This window comes from Eubalaena glacialis, chromosome 17, assembly GCF_028564815.1.
Source record: "Eubalaena glacialis isolate mEubGla1 chromosome 17, mEubGla1.1.hap2.+ XY, whole genome shotgun sequence".
Taxonomy (NCBI): domain Eukaryota; kingdom Metazoa; phylum Chordata; class Mammalia; order Artiodactyla; family Balaenidae; genus Eubalaena; species Eubalaena glacialis.
The window spans coordinates 29401586-29417005 of record NC_083732.1 but is presented as its reverse complement, the minus strand read 5'-3'; the positions used below and the strand labels follow the sequence as shown (position 1 = coordinate 29417005).

Below are 15420 nucleotides of genomic sequence, written 5' to 3'. Positions count from 1 at the left end.
AAAAGGTAATAGCAACATACATATCGATAATTACCTTAAATGTAAATGGATTAAATGCTCTTACCAAAAGACATAGACTGGCTGAGTGAATGCAAAAACAATACCCATATATATGCTGTCTACAAGAGACCCACTTCAGACCGAGGGACACATACAGACTGAAAGTGACGGGATGGAAAAAGATATTCCATGCAAATGGAAATCAAAAGAAAGCTGGAGTAGCAATTCTCATATCAGACAAAATAGAGTTTAAAACAAAGACTATTACAAGAGACAAAGAAGAACACTACATAATGATCAAGGGATCAATCCAAGAAGAAGATATAACAATTGTAAATATTTACGCACCCAACATAGGAGCTCCTCAATACATAAGGCAAACACTAAGAGCCATAAAAAGGGAAATCACAGTAACACAATCATAGTAGGGGACTTTAACTCCCCACTTTCACCAATGGACAGATCATCCAAAATGAAAATAAATAAGGAAACACAAGCTTTAAATGATATATTAAACAAGACAGACTTAATTGATACTTATAGGACATTCAATCCAAAAAAAACAGAATACAGTTTCTTCTCAAGTGTTCATGGAACATTCTCCAGGATAGATCATATCTTCGGTCACAAATCAAGCCTAGGTAAATTTAAGAAAATTGAAATCGTATCAAGTATCTTTTCTGACCACAACGCTATGAGACTAGATATCAATTACAGGAAAAAATCTGTAAAAAATACAAACACATGGAGGCTAAACAATACACTACTTAATAACCAAGAGATCACTGAGGAAATCAAGGAGGAAATCAAAAAATGCCCAGAAGAAAAAGTCAATGAAAACCCGATGACCCAAAACCTATGGGATGCAGCAAGAGCAGTTCTAAGAGGGAAGTTTATAGCAATACAACCCTACCTCAAGAAACAAGAAACATCTCAGATAAACAACCTAACCTTACACCTAAAGCAATTAGAGAACGAAGAACAAAAATACCCCATAGTTAGCAGAAGGAAAGAAATCATAAAGATCATATCAGAAATAAATGAAAAAGAAATGAAGGAAATAATAGCAAAGAGTAACAAAACTAAAAGCTGGTTCTTTGAGAAGATAAACAAAATTGATAAACCATTAGCCAGACTCATCAAGAAAAAAAGGGAGAAGACTCAAATCAGTAGAATTAGAAATGAAAAAGGAGAAGTAACAACTGACACTGCAGAAATACAAAGGATCATGAGAGATTACTACAAGCAACTGTATGCCAATAAAATGGACAACCTGGAAGAAATGGACAGATTCTTAGAAATGCACAACCTGCTGAGACTGAACCAGGAAGAAATAGAAAATATGAACAGACCAATCACAAGCACTGAAATTGAGACTGTGATTAAAAATCTTCCAACAAACAAAAGCCCAGGACCAGATGGCTTCAGAGGTGAATTCTATCAAACATTTAGAGAAGAGCTAACACCTATCCTTCTCAAACTCTTCCAAAATATTGCAGAGGGAGGAACACTCCCAAACTCATTCTATGAGGCCACCGTCACCCTGATACCAAAACCAGACAAAGATGTCACAAATCAAGAAAACTACAGGTCAATATCACTGATGAACATAGATGCAAAAATCCTCCACAAAATACTGACAAACAGAATCCAACAGCACATTAAAAGGATCATACACCATGATCAAGTGGGGTTTATCACAGGAATGCAAGGATCCTACAATATACGCAAATCAATCAATGTGATACACCATGTTAACAAATTGAAAGAGAAAAACCATATGATCATCTCAATATACAGAGAAAGCTTTTGACAAAATTCAACACCCATTTATGATAAAAACCCTCCAGAGAGTAGGCATAGAGGGAACTTACTGCATCATAATAAAGGCCATACATGGCAAACCCACAGCCAACGTCATCCTCAATGGTGAAAAACTGAAACCATTTCCACTAAGATCAAGAACAAGACAAGGTTGCCCAGTCTCACCACTATTATTCAACACAGTTTTGGAAGTTTTAGCCACAGCAATCAGAGAAGAAAAAGAAATAAAAGGAATCCAAGTCGGAAAAGAAGAAGTAAATCTGTCACTGTTTGCAGATGACATGATACTATACATAGAGAATCCTAAAGATGCTACCAGAAAACTACTAGAGCTCATCTATGAATTTGGTAAAGTAGCCGGAGACAAAATTAGTGCACAGAAATCTCTTGCATTCCTATATACTAATGATGAAAAATCTGAAAGTAAAATTAAGAAAACACTCCCATTTACCATTGTAACAAAAAGAATAAAATATCTAGGAATAAACCTACCTAAGGAGACAAAAGACCTGTATGCAAAAAGTTATAAGACACTGATGAAAGAAACTAAAGGTCATACAAAGAGATGGAGAGATTTACCATGTTCTTGGATTGGAAGAATCAACATTGTGAAAATGACTATACTACCCAAAGCAATCTACAGGTTCAGTGCAATCCCTATCAAACTACCAATGGCATTTTTCACAGAAGTAGAACAAAAAATTTCATAATTTATATGGAAACACAAAAGACCCCGAATAGCCAAAGCAACCTTGAGGAAGAAAAACGGAGCTGGAGGAATCAGGCTCCCGGACTTCAGACTATACTACAAAGCTAGAGTAATCAAGACAGTATGATACTGGCACAAAAACAGAAATATAGATCAATGGAACAGTATAGAAAACCCAGAGATAAACCCATGCACATATGGTCACCTTATCTTAGATAAAGGAGGCAAGACTATACAGTAGAGAAAAGACAGCCTCTTCAATAAATGGTGCTGGGAAAACTGGACAGCTACAGGTAATAGAATGAAATTAGAACACTCCTTAACACCATACACAAAAATAAACTCAAAATGGATTAAACACCTAAATGTAACATCAGACACTATTAAACTCTTAGAGGAAAGCATAGGCAGAACACTCCATGACATAAATCACGGCAGGATCCTTTTTCACCCACCTCCTAGATAAATGGAAATAAAAACAAAAATAACAAATGGGATCTAATGAAACTTAAAAGCTTTTGCACAGCAAAGGAAACCATAAACAAGAGGAAAAGACAACCCTCAGAATGGGAGAAAATATTTGCAAATGAAGCAACTGACAAAGGATTAATCTCCAAAATTTACAAACAGCTCATGCAGCTCAATATCAAAAAAACCAATCCAAAAATGGGCAGAAGACCTAAATAGACATTTCTCCAAAGAAAATATACAGATTACCAACAAACACATGAAAGTATGCTCAGCGTCATTAATCATTAGAGAAATGGAAATCAAAACTACAATGAGATATCATCTCACACCGTTCAGAATGGCAGTCATCAAAAAATCTACAAACAATAAATGCTGGAGAGGGTTTGGAGGAAAGGGAACCCTCCTGCATTGTTGGTGGGAATGTAAATTGATACAGTCACTATGGAGAACAGTATGGAGGTTCCTTAAAAAACTAAAAACAGAACTACCATATGACCCAGCAATCCCAGTACTGGGCATATACCCTGAGAAAACCATAATTCAAAAAGAGTCATGTACCAAAATGTTCATTGCAGCTCTATTTACAATAGCCAGGACATGCCAGCAACCTAAGTGTCCATCAACAGATGAATGGATTAAGAAGATGTGGCACATATATACAGTGGAATATTACTCAGCCATAAAAAGAAACGAAATTGAGTTATTTGTAGTGAAGTGGATGGACCTAGATTCTGTCATACAGAGTGAAGTAAGTCAGAAAGAGAAATGCAAATACTGTATGCTAACACATATATATGGAATCTAAAAAAAAAAAAGAAAGAAAAATGGTCATGAAGAACCTAGGGGAAAGACGTGAATAAAGACGCAGACCTACTAGAGAATGGACTTGAGGACATGGGGAGGGGGAAGGTAAGCTGGGACAAAGTGAGAGAGTGGCATGGACATATATACACTACCAAATGTAAAATAGATAGCTAGTGGGAAGCAGCTGCATAGCACAGGGAGATCAGCTCGGTGCTTTGTGACCACCTAGAGTGGTGGGATAGGGAGGGTGGGAGGGAGAGAGATGCAAGAGGGAAGAGATATGGGGATATATGTATATGTATATCTGATTCACTTTGTTATAAAGCAGAAACTAACACACCATTGTAAAGCAATTATACTCCAATAAAGATGTTTAAAAAAAAAAAGAAGAGATAAGAAGGTAAAAGCCAAAAATAAAAAATAAAAATAAAAAATAAACCCTACTTAAAAATGGGCCATGGGAGTTCCCTGGTGTTCCAGTGGTTAAGACTCTGCACTTCCACTGCAGGGGGCATGGGTTCAATCCCTGGTCGGGGAACTAAGATCCCACATTCTGCGTGTTGCAGCCAAAAAGAAAAAATGGGCCAAAGACCTTAACTTCCACCTCACTAAAGAAATATACAGATGGTAAAAAACATATGAAAAGATTCTTCACGTAATATGTCATCAAGGAAATGCAAGTTAAAACAACAATGAGATTGCACTACATACCTATTAGAAGGGCCAAACTCCATAACACTGACAACACCAAATGCTGGCAAGTATGTGGAGCAACAGCAACTCTCAATTATTACTGATGGGAATGCAAAATGATACAGCCACTTCGTAAGACAGTTTGGTAGTTTCTTATAAAACTAAACATATCTTACCATTTTATCCAGCAATTGTGCTCCTTGGTATTTATTCAAATGAGTTAACTTACGTTCACACAAAAACTTATGCATGGATATTTATAACAGCTTTATTCATAATTGCCATAACTTGGAAGCAACCAAGATGTCCTTCAGTACATAAATGCATAATTAAACTGTGACTCATCCAGACAATGGAATATTATTCAACACTAAAAAGAAATGAGCTATCAAGCTTTGAAAAGATATGGAAGAACCTTAAATATATATTACTAAGTGAAAGAAGCCAATCTGAAATGCTACATACTGTCTGATTTCAACTATATGACTTTCTGGAGAAGGCAAAACTATGGATACAATAAAAAGATCAGTGGTTGCCAGGGGTTAGATGGGGAGAGTTGAATAAGCAGAGCACAGAGTATTTTTAAGACAGTGAAAATATTCTGTATGATACCATAATGATGGATACATGTCATTATATGTTTATCCAAACACATAAAACGAACATAAACCCACAACATCAAGAGTGAACCCCAATGTAAACTGTGGACTTTGGGTGATTATGATGTGTCGATGTAGGTTCATTTATTGTAACAAAAGTACCACTCTGGTGAGAGATGTTAATAATGTGGGAGAGAGTATGTGTGTCTGGGTAGAGGATATATGGAAATCTCTGAATGTTCCCCTTAATTTTGCTGTGAGCCTAAAAGTCTCTTTAGAAAATAAAATCTTAATGATAAAAAAATACAAAGGGTCATTAAAAAATGGAGGCTTACCATTGGTCATCATGATCTAAATGCTGTGGTTTCTCCCATCAAAGCACCCATACCCAATATTGTTGAGGTGACCGAAGACAAAGGCACTTGGGAAATATTTTGCTGTCATTGACCTAGGCAATGTGTTTTATTCTGTTCTTATACTGAGGCTTCACAGACTCAATTTGCCTTCTTTCAAGGTAAGCAATATACCTTTACTTATTTGCCTATGGGATATTTAAACAGCCTTGTCATGGCCCATAACCTTTGTCACCAAACCTGGATAATATACCTACTTTGTTTCTACTCACTGCTGTCATTATATATATGATATTCTCTTAAAATCTCAATTACTAAAGGCCATCCAGGAAGACCTGGATGCCACGGTGACTCGGTTTCAAATCAGAGGTTGGCTATCACCCCACATAATGTTCAAAGACCGACAACTTTTATAAAATTCCTGGGTAATAGCCAAAGTTCTTGCTTTTGGTCTGGCCAATAGAAAAAGAACAATTTCGTTATCCAGGATAATGAGCCATAGGGGCCATCCATTTGGCAACAGCTGATGAGTATTGTCTTAAAATCTGGATCACCTATGTCCCTGCTCATACCAAGGCCAACAGGCCTGAGGCTCTTTTCAATGAACAAGCTGACCCATCCATGATAGGTTGTCCTACAGGCTCGGCATGCATCCACTTGTTAGGGGACCCATTTGAACCTAAAGTTTCATCACCTAAAAATCTTCTATACTATTCAAGCTATAATGGATGGATGATTAATCCAGCCTTTCAGTCTCAACCCCTCAAGGAAATTGAAATTATTGCTCCAGGGCCATTTCCACAGATGATGTGGACTACCAAGAAGGGAGATGAGCAATTCCACTTGATAAATTAAAATCACACTTAAAAGTAATGTTAGAACCAACATTCTACCCCATCATGATAAAACCAGAACCCCCTCCTTGGTAATAATTCATGCCAGACAGAAACACCAAGCAACAAAAAACCTTTAAGATGTAGCTGCACACCATTCTGTTGGATCTTGGTCTTATTATGGGTCTAGGTACTTTCATTGGCTTGCAATCCAGACACACAAACCCTCCAAATAAGCCATTATTTCAACCAAATATGGCAAATTCTGAGGCCCAAATGCCATTGAATTTCAATAATGCAAACCCTGTAGCCCCAAATCTCAATGGCTTGCCCAACACCAACCAAGAAAAAAATAACTGAGACAAAAACCCCATAGTAATTGGTGAAATTGGGGGGCTTGTCTGAAGCTAATACTGGAGCTCCAACCTCAGCCATGGATATTTTAATTGTCAAACCACCTAAAAGCCTATTAACCACATGGACCCAAATCAGGCCTTATGATTTAAAACCTGTTTGCAGCAGAACTCCTCTCATCACCTATCTGGGCAAAACCTTGGACAACTGAGAACTTTTAGATTCAGCTACTTTTAAGTGGAACTTTAATTATGCCTGTCATGTTCTGGCACTTTGCTCTAATGACAGCAGTATCATGGATGCCAGCATCATGCTAGCTGTGCACCCACAAAACTTTTGACTTAAAAGATATTTGCAAATGAAACTTCCAGGGCCCAACACTATATTCAAATTCTACAAGCTGCTCAGCCTCAGTTTAAAACCATAGAGCCACAAAGATATGACCCACAGCAACCTGAGTGGATATCTACATGGGAAGGATACTGCAGTATCACAGTGCCCAAGAGATGACTTCACCTCTGACTCTCAACCAACTACCAGGAGTCCCAACTACACCAGAGCTGGGAAAGCCTCACCACCCACAGAAGACCCAGACTCTTGATTTTCCAATGATTTATCACTATTGAGTCCTGCTATAAAAAGTGGGACCCACCAGACTGGAGTGACTTTCCAGATATAGCAATTTGCTTGTTGCATGACCCAACTCTACGTTTTGATACCTGTAAAACAATAAGTTCTATCCCTATGATTATAATTCAACCTATACCATGCTAAGCCCCTATGGGACCAAGTCCAATGTCTCCACAATGCTCCCAAGATTCAGGTTGCTCTAATACCATCCACCGCTCCTTCCTAAAAGGCAGCCTTACCAAAGTATCCACACTGTGTGCTCTCCTAGATTTAACAGGAGAATTCTGCTGGCCTCTCAATGTTCAGACCATGCATTCCCCTTCATCCTCTTCCCCTCCCCCTCCACAGTTTTCAGCACCCACACCCACACCTTAGTCTGTCTATGCCTAAATGTCTATGCCTCTTTCCTTCTAAAAGACTATAAGGCAAGTAAAATGCAAACCCAATACCTTAGACTCTTGAATATTTACATATCTAACATAGGCATACATTTGACTGAAATAGCCTCTCAGGCACTGACTACCCATAACTGTCGGACTTGCTATCAATCTGTTTCCACATCACACATTTATCCAGGTGATATCTGGCCCAGAGGAGGAAAATATCAGGAAGTAGCCATCTCCTCTGATTCTGGAGTGCCCCCTCATGGCAAGTCACTGCTGTCACGTTTCCTCAGTACATACCACGTGGGAGCTACTGACCCTCAACATACACCCAGCAAAAATTGCTGTCTTCCTCCAGTCCCATTCTTTGATAATTACCATTTACCAAAATCAAGGTACAGCTTTTCAATCTAAAGGCAACAGCACAGAACTACACTGTGGTCCTACGAACAAGGGTCTCATCTCCTCTACTTTGCCCTTCCATTACCTCCCAGCCACAAGCCACATGGATGAACTCCAGCCTCTAATGATCTTCAATTTATATAAACTTTAATAATTTTTCCTGACCCTGGCCAAACATCATCGATGTGCAGCATTTATACCTGTAATATTGGGATTCGCCACTACTCTGGGACTTGCTGGAATGGCCACAGGGTTAGGCCAATGCTCTAACCTAACAGTCAAAAATCATTGAAACTAACCTACCAATGTCTGAAACTCTAGTATCTCATATTTCTAAAGTACAACAAATATTAAGCCTGCTTAATCAAGGCCAGAGAACCCTGGCAAAAATAGTTTTTGATAATAGATTTGCCCTAGCTAGTCAAGGAGAAGTTTGTGATGTTATTAATACTTCCCTTTGTACACGGGATAAGAACACCAATCTAGTGTCCACCCAGCAGAAAGCCTGGACCACGAAATCAACATCCTAAAAAGCATAACTTGCCCCTTTAGCGTACTCTGTAATTCAACCAAAATATTACTGGAGGCCTCTTTCATGACTGATTTATTCTTCTGGTTAACATCAAACAAATGTGGAGCCTGGCTTCAAACCAGCCTTTAGGGACTCTTCATATTTTTCTTGCTTCTGCTTTCATTTCCTCCTTTTTACTGTCATAATGAAATGTTTTCTGTGCTGTTTAGGGCAACTTATATCCTACTCTCTAGAGGTCTCCTCTGCTATTCAGGCCACTCAAATACCCAAATAATTGAGCTCAAAACTGATGTCAATCAATATATTTTTTCATTTGCTCAGTCCTATAAAACACACAATGCAGTTTCAGAATTATTACACCCCTATCACTGTGAAGAACAAGCTTACTAATTAGGGCTCAATATTTTTTAAGTTCTTTTTACCCTTAGACTGAGAGAATATAGTCAAAGTGCTGTGTTCAAAATTATTTGTATTTTTTTTTTCTATGTGAGGTGTTGTTCATTGGAAATACACTTGGGGTTTTTTACATTTACATTCAATTTTACTTTTTTCTCCATTTTTGTTGATTTAATTTCTTTTATTAATATGCATATTTAAGAATTCCAAAATCAAAACTATGCAAAACACACATGTAAAGAAGTGTCATTCATTCCTCATTCCTTTCTCCTTATTTACAAATCACCATCTGTTGGTAACCAATTTCTTAATATAATACCTTTCTAGTTTTCATTTGCAAAAATAAGGACTATATGTGTATAAACAAACATGCGTACATGCATATTTCCTCTTAATTTCTGACATTAAAAAGCATGCTAACTTTACTTGTTTAAAAAAATCCAACAGTATATGCTAAAAATCACAAATAATTAATAATTCATAAACATCACCCTCTTTTTTTGTATAGCTTCATAATATAACAATATCTCAAGTATGGGATTCAGATTATTTTTGATGTTTTGCAATTAAAAATAATGCCACAATAAAAAAAAAAAAACTGATGTCAAAACATTAAGGGCTCAACTGAGATATATATAGGTATAGACATAATTTTTAATTTTAATTTAATAAACTCTTAATTTATTGTGCTGTCTTGACTCAGTTTTGAGGCCCTGGCTAGAGACTAGACAGCTCCCCTTCTTGAACAACTGATTAAGTCCACACCTCAACCACTTTCCTTATCAGGCTCACACACTCTGGGGCCACTATACACTTATCCTAATCTCTACCAGGCCAGGTACCAGACAACTAGGGGACATGCCCATGCCCCAGGGCCCGCCAAAATTATTAAAATTAGCCAATCCATAGAGAGCCCGGGAAACCTAGCTAACCCCACCCTGCTTGCCATACATAACCTGCTCCTACAGCTCAAGCTTGCTGTTACATTGTCTCCAGGTGCAACCCACTGTGCCGCCCTGCCTGGCAGCCTTCTCTCCTTCAGAGCTGTAAGTAACAAAAAGTTCTGCTTTTCAGTGTGTTGTGCCCCACCACCAAAGGTATCTTTAAATCTTATAAAATATAGTTCTACATAGGCTTTAATTACCATTTAATGTATTAAAGCTGCCAAGTTTAAAAACTAGTTTTTCTAAAGCTTTTGTATTTTTAGGTGGAAAATACAAATTATACTTAATCCTTGATGAATATTCAATCCAATGTTAATTCCCCTAAACATACAATGGAATTGATAGGCCTGGTTAACTAAAAGTTGCTTTAAATATTTTAAAATATATGAATTATAAATTTAGTTTATTGGAGTCTCTCAAATATTTCAAATGCCTGACATGTTAGTCTTTTACACACTTGACAAGTTAAAGGCCGGGGTAGGGGTGGGGGACAGGCTTTTCTAATAATTAAAGTAACTCTGGTAAAAGTAATAAATCAAATGTATGCATTAGTAAATTATGTTCTCTTAAATGTTTAAACACTGTACAAACTTAAGAAAGTTCTCTTATACCTTTGAAATAAAATGGCTCATATATATAATATTCTAAAATGTCAAGTTCTATTAACTGTTTTGAGCACCTTAAAAATAATATTTCATAGATTATTCCAATGGTTAAGTTATTCCTAAACTCAATACAAACATGTTAATACTGTAGGTTTGATTAATTTCAACTTTACTGTTTTCACAGTTTTGCATAGTCGCTGACTAAAATAGAGAGAAGAGACATATGATCTCGTTGGGCTGAGGTTACTGTATCAGAAGATCAGGGTCAAGGTTGAAATGTCAATTAAAGAATTTGAGAGAGGAGCAGGCACGCAGTTAGGTATTACCCAGGACCAAGGGGCCTCCTCATGAGCCAAAGGTCAACATGTGGGTGTGTCCTTGAGGCAATGGAACTTTTCAAGCTCACACCATTTTGTACAACCTCGTACATTATGTGTATCTTTCCCCAGTTTTTAATGTTAATCTCTTTTATAACTTTTAATTGTCTGATTTGTTAGTTCATACTCCCTCTACAGGCTAATATTCTTCACCACTTGACTAAATTTAATTTATCTCTTTATTGCGTGATTGAAGTCTGCATGTTTTTATACTTTACGTATCTTGTTCATTATCGATAACCCTATTGTCATTTTATTGACTATTCCCTACCTGATTAACACAATTGATTTGATACTTATTTTAGAATATTACCTAGGGTTGCATCGAGCTCATGATTTGTAGCTCACCTACATACACCCTTCCATCTCTGCGGTTTGGGCTAGCAGGTGCCAGGATACGGTCATTATACGGGAGTCTCCACTGTACCTTGGAGTTCCTGGTTGCGGTTCATCCATCTTATCCAAACATTCCCTCAATACCATGCATCTTATACCTCTTGAAAAGACATAAATTCATTGAAAGCATGGAGCTCTTGCCTTGGGAACTTTTGCCTATTTTATTCTTTGCTTCTGTCATGCCATTTGTTTTAATCTTTTAATTTGTTGTAAATATGTGTTCTAAACAAAACTTTTTGTTTTTTAAAAAAAGGAGTAAACAGATCTTTTATGGCACTATTGGGCAGGATAAGGCAGGTGGGCAAGATGTGGAATTAGAGGTGCTTAGTGTTAATTTTCTGAAAGTGGAGATGAAAGGCTTGAAATACGACAGTGCTATCCTAGTAAAGGCCAGCACGAGGTAGGTGAATTCATCCAAAGCCTTCCTTGACCCAGGCTGTTTTATGTGTCCTTTGTTGGTATGACTTTAATGTCTAGTTAGGTTTCTCTTGTTGCCTTTGCCTACTTTATAACTGTCTGTGGTGGAATAGTATTGTTTTGAGAAGCAAAAACGTTGAGACTTGGGTAGACTTGTGGTGTTAATGTGAAAATATGATGCTTAAGCTTCAGGACACTTCCACTTGCTTGAACCCACTTCCAAGATCCTGGAAAGGCCCTAGAAATGTCTTCAGGTGGTCATATGTTTATATAAAATTTACAAAAGATATTTAACCACAATTATACTTTGACATCTCACCATCATCAGGTTTCCTGTGTCAGATGTCGTTAGAGAGGCTGCAGGTATTTTGAGATACAGATGAGGGAATGTTGAATTTTAGTTTGGGTTTAATGGGATATATTTATGTGTTACACGGTCATTTCTGTATATTGATAATTTATTGCTAGCCATTATGGTAGCATCCACTATGCCAAAAGAAACATGCAGAGCCCAAAGTCTTATCAAAATGCAAAAGTGTCCTAACAGCTCCCAGCTCTGGAAATTGGTAGACTGTGGAAGAGAGACTGTGAAATGTAGAGACAGAGCAGATTGTCAGGAAAAAAATTCAATCACCAAATATATAAAATTGTAGACAGAGAATTTGGTTCTCATCCTAGTCAAGACAGTAATTCTTTCCTCTTAGGAATAGATCTGATAGTGCTTTATATACAATTAAAACCACATCATATTTTTTGATTTGAATAATACAAAATTAAATTTATGAGAATCCTGCTTGTAAGGCACAAATGTGAAGCAGAACTTCAAATGTGTGTGAAGTTTTATGCATCCCATTATCAATAACAAAAAACAAATTTTAATCAACCAGGCTGGAAGACTAAATTATCTTTCTATTCTCTCTATAGAAAATGATATACTTTTTGTCATATGAAGAGGTAATTGAAGGTTATGAAACAAAATGTTTCTATGTTTTTTGTTTCCCCATTTATAAAATGAGGGTAATAATAAGCCAGCCTCTAGAATTGTTTTGAAGATTTGGTGAAGTAATATATGTGACACCCTTAACACAGTGCCTACACTTAGAAAGTAGCAGTACTTTTACTATTATTTATTTACACGTCTTTCTCCTGTACTATATTTGAGCTTCTCACTCATATTTTTATATATAAAACCTAGCTTGGGGCCTGACACACAGTCAGCGTTTAACAAATATTTCATGGTTGAGCTTATATTAGTCTGTAGAACACAGGTCACAATTCTTTTAGCCACTGTGAATATAGGAGTTCAAAAGTTCCTTAGTGCAGAACTGAAAGTACATATCAGAATTTTGCTGCTCTGTAATTCATTCTATGCAATTAAGGTCTTATCAGTATAGTAAACTCTGTATTGTTCTCCTTCTCTAGTGCTCACTCATGCTCAGCAAATAGTTTTATTTTTCTCATAAAGTTATAAGTCAAAGAGCCTCTCTGGGTATTACTTTAGACAAATATTTGTCTTGGGTGGACTCTACCTGACTATTGCTCACAAGATTTTGGTGCCCCAAGGGCAGATGAGATCAGTAGCATGTGTTTTAGGGTACCACCTCAGCTGAGCTGATTTCTGCTTGGGTGCACTATATGTGACACAAAAGCCTACAAGAATTGGGGATCCCATTCCTAGGTGGGCCTTCGGGTTCATAAAAACCCTAGAACTATATTTGAAATTGAGGAGGGTATGTGAGTCTGAGAATATGTGCAGACATAGATAGGACTTTTATCAGAATCTCAAAGGAGTTCATGACCAAAAAGGATTAAAAATGACAAATCTAGAAGGCCTGGGGAACCTAACCTATTATCGAGTCAGAGTCTGAAGTTTAGGAAAAAAAATAGAGCTCTTTATACAAATTGTGATTTAGGTTCATGTCTTAGGCAAGATAGGACTAAGCCACAGAATCAGCTCCCAGCCCTAAGTGTCATTGAAGCTGGAGGGATAATTTAAATCTCCTTTAAACTCCCTCTACCTACACGCGGGATTGGTCCAGAGCCTGTAGATCGATGCTAAAGATGGTAATAAAGTCATAATAGTTGGGGGCTACTCAAAGAACATGCAAGGATCGCACAAGTAAACATAACTTCCAATCAGTAAGGAATATAATAACATGAGTAATGGATGGAGGATGAATGGAGGATGTTGAGATCAATCCATCACAGTGCCAGGGTGCCCATTCATTTCCTCTTCAGGTAGAGGCTGAGAGTATGCTTTTTAAAAAGAACATTGTTCACTTGTTTCCTGTCAAGTACAACCTTTGCAGCATCTCAAATTGGGGTAACTATTACAATGTGAGGGACCCTGAGAAGCAGCTGTGGCCAAAGATCTCTCCTTCTCTAGTCTGTGCTAGTCCATGAAAATGTTGTTGAAAATATATTCTTTCACTTGAGTTTAAAATCACTATATAAAATGCAGATGTGACTGAAAGAAGTTAACGTATTAAACCATTTTCTGCCATTAACACACTGATGTGAATTCATTTCAAGGTGGTTAACTTGCTAAAGTTAGACAAACTTGGATACAGGGTTGGAAGGTAGAGAGATGTGTCCTAGGCAGTCCAATGTCCAAAGTAGTATAGACAAGAGGTAGTATTAGAAAACCATAAACTTGGAAAAGAGATAATACCATGAAAGATAAAATGGATGTGAACAAGGAAGTAGGACGGCAAAGCCATTTCACAAATGTGTCAACAAACTGCAATCTTGACCTCTGGTTTCCCTAAAGTAAGAGCTTTCACAAAGTAAACATGTTATTTTAAAGTGTATCTGAGATGGCCATGCAATTATGATGTACAGTTTAATTGGAACAGGGGAGAACCTCAGAGGGAAGAGCACAGAGAACAGGGTACATACAAGGCTGTGAGAGGAGAAGAAAAGTGGCTACTTGCTTAAAAATATTTTTAGCTGTCCTGGTCTGCCACTGAGCTGCAACCTTCAAACTCCAACTGCAAGGGAAGCATTTTCTGAGCCTCCTTGGAGAAAACCCATGACCCCAAAATCCTCCCATTAAAGCTCTGTCCAGAGACCTGGTACTGGCTCAAGGGGAAAGTCAGATTTAGTTTCTGGGAGGCAGGACCTTGTTGGGAAAGTTGTAAGATTGACATGATGGTGACGAGCCTGGAACTTCCTGATTTGATGCATAGCTATTGGACCATTTTAGGAATAGGACACTACCCCTCCCCCAAATATTACATAATTATATCTATCTGGAGTTTTCTAATATGTTTATCTTTTTCAAAAACAGCTAAATTTTAAGAAAGGCAGAGGGTCAGTCTTGAAAATATTATAGGGAAACCCAAAAGAACTTACTGTGCATGTCAACTGCCTCAATTAGAATAAAACACAAACATCAAAAGGGTATTTATGTTTGTTTTATAGAAATAAAATGGAAAAAATACTTCCATATGCTTAAAGCAGTTACGTACCACAACTAAAGACAGAAAGGATTTTTTAAATTACAAATGCAATTCACAAATAATCAGCCTTCTTTTCCCTCCAATACTCTGTGTTTTTATTTATTTTCTAATGTGAGTAGCTGTAAAAGTTGAGTCCTTCATCTCCTGTTCTTTCCAATCATATTCCCTTCAAGGCAACAAACGTTACCAGGTTGGTGTTTTTCCGCTCACTCTTCAATGAATGCATAAGCATGTATA

At 37.3% G+C, this 15420-nt stretch overlaps 1 protein-coding gene across 1 annotated transcript in view; it reads left to right on the top strand.

The window, feature by feature from the left end:
• Positions 1 to 9950: 9950 nt before the first annotated feature.
• The window catches only part of CA1 (carbonic anhydrase 1), a 44896-nt gene continuing 39426 nt past the window's right edge, over positions 9951 to 15420 (top strand). Inside the window, exon 1 of the mRNA XM_061171619.1 lies at positions 9951 to 10029. The gene's annotated coding sequence lies outside the window, so the exon portion shown is untranslated. The remainder of the gene's footprint in view (positions 10030 to 15420) is intronic.